Source organism: Merops nubicus, unplaced genomic scaffold, assembly GCF_000691845.1.
Source record: "Merops nubicus isolate BGI_N331 unplaced genomic scaffold, ASM69184v1 scaffold9231, whole genome shotgun sequence".
NCBI classification, from domain to species: domain Eukaryota; kingdom Metazoa; phylum Chordata; class Aves; order Coraciiformes; family Meropidae; genus Merops; species Merops nubicus.
Genome location: NW_008589031.1, coordinates 59932 through 62700, shown reverse-complemented (window position 1 = coordinate 62700; position 2769 = coordinate 59932).

Sequence of the window (2769 nt, the reverse complement as noted above, 5' to 3'; positions counted from 1 at the left end):
TGTATGATCAAAATTTTCCCATTTATTTTTTTGAAAATTTTTGTGCCATGTCACCATTATCGGCTTAGCCAAGACAATGTTTGCTATCCAGGCACTACTGAGGAGAGCATAATTTGTAGCTTAGAAATGTTTATGCATGTGCTTAATTTTCTGACATGGGTGGCCCCCTGAAGCCAATGAAAATATTATCATCAGCAAAATTAAACATGTACAAAAATATAAGTGGTAACAGTGATTCAGCCTGCAGTTAGAGTCAGACAAGAGCTGAAAGGGGTTTGGGATGAGTTTAGGACACAGGTGTCAAAAGGTATCATGCTTTCTGGTCAGAAATAATTTTGGAATCACATTTCTGCCTTTCAGCTCAAAAAAAGTGCTTGCAACAACACTGAGTACTACCTGTGTCCTCTGTATCTCCTCAAAGAAAACATTCAGCAAGACTGTTACAGAGATAAATGACATAATTTTCAAAAACACCAAGGGGAAAGGAGTTTTCTGTCATAACAAAAAGGAAGGAGAATTTCTAAAAGATCCCCTGTGCTGGAGGAAGAAATGATAAAAGCTTGATTTTGCAAGCAGATAGACTTGCCCTGATTTTGGGGGTGGGTGGGGGAGGGGGAGGAAAAGATGTATAGGCCTTCATACAGCCAGGATATTTGTGACTTGTGCCAGTGGAATCCACAAGAAGAGTAGGCACTTGTGTAGAATTTCTTATCCTCTAACTCTGCCTGTAAAAAACACTGCAGTGCATGCGTGCCTCAGTGTGGGATCCTATCCATTCATTACGTAGCTAAGAAAATGTGAGGCACTTTGAAGAATAAATTACAAGCCTCAAGGCATGCTTGCAGATCTTAAATCAGCAAAAGCAAATTTAAATATAGTTCCAGATATGAAGCCCACAGCTGGCTCATCATGCTAGCTTGCACCAGAGCAACTCCACTGAAATAAATGGGGTACAACCAGGGCAATCAGAAGTGATCTACCACCCCCTTCTCCCATGCCCATCTGCAAAATTAATTAAAATTAATGGGTTTACTAGTGAAAAACATTTATGCAGAAGCAATCTGTTAAAATTTATAACATGTAGACAATTCATTAAAATACTCAGGATAGATATTCTATTCTTTTGAAAATGCTCTCTTGAAAATTAGACATAGAAGGGATTTTCAGAGACAGTGGCATTTGTGTCCCTGCTCTGTAGTATAAACAGGTACCAATATCATCCATGACAAAGATTGAATATCCTTTTCTTAAAATTGCCATCTGCTAAAACGCTTCAAACCATGTCCCTTGTATAAAGAAGCAGGGAGGAGAGCAAAGTGGGAGAGTCATGAAAACGTGTCAAGAAGACCACAAAGCAGTGAGTAGCAGTTCTTTTTCACCTTGAAGTGAGAATGGGTTATGACCATGGGCTATGGCCATTCATGGGAAGCAGAGAGCTCATAACTAACCTTACACATAGTCATATAGCATTTCTTCCCAGTGAGTAATGGATATTTTCAAAGTAAGGCATTACTTCAAAGCAAATGATCCCAAAGGAACTCACATTTATAAAAACCTGGAGGAGCACTGATTTTGGATATCTATTTTCTATTTGAAATGATAGCCATGATTTTCCTCTTAATTGTAACACGGCTCTTACTTGCTTAAGTTTAAACCTATTGCTTTGTATTCCATCCATGCTGCCAGTCTTTCCTGATAACCATTCTCATTGCTGGGTTCATTTTAATTGGTCTTCATGTCTCTTGAACCGCAGATATGGAGTACAGACTTGCAGGTTTCATGTAGCTGTCTATTAATTTCAATGGGAATAAATTTTCTTGGATAGGTTGTATGAGTGTGTAATGAAACAATTGCAAAACATACAAAATATCTACTACCGTTATTCAGCTCACAAAGCATATTATCTTGTTACAGCAGTCTGCTGTGATTTGTTCTTGAAAAATCTTTTTTCTTCTTTACCTGCTAATTCTCACCCATGCTTTGCTTCTTTATTCCAGAATTTTCAAGAGATAGAAACTTACTTGAAATTGTCATAAAATAACCCAAGCACCTAAATTTCTTGTCTATAATCTAGCCTTGTTTTGTACCCTTTTTACACTCATATTAGTTCTAGAAGCTGAGTGTTTATGGTTAGTCTTTTCAAAATATATTAACCACTTCTGACTTCTTCCCTTAATCCATTAGTATAATTGATCTGTTATTGAAAAGCTGGCAAATATTTTGTTTTCATCTTAAGACTTTTAAAAAATAAATATTTTTAGCTTTTCTTAACCCTTTCATAGCCTTGTATTTTTCTTTTTATGCCACAGTTCTTTATCTTTTAAATACATCCTTCAAGTCTGATGTTGTTTCTGCTTTATCTACACTTTCTCTTTTTTTTTCCTATGAGGCCATTATAGAGTTGTACATATAGTTGCATATAGTATAGTTAGTTTAGTCTTCTAGTACCTTTGCATTGCTCCTCTCATTTGGACTATTAGCATTTGCAGTTCTGGTGTTACTACTTTCTGGAACAATTGTTTCTCAGAATCTGGTCTATCCAGAAGCTTCACTCAAAGAATAGAAGCTGAAAGTCATCATGGTTATTCTGATAGTTAGTACTGTTCCATCCTTTTTACCACTTGACACATTTAAGACCTCATCCAAAGCTGAAGGAAAACCAAAGCTATTATACTTGTGATTCTGGATTCTTTAATTGTACTCATGAAGAGCAAGAAATATTTTCATTCTTTTAAGTTTTCTAAAAACAGATAAGCATGGCAACATTCT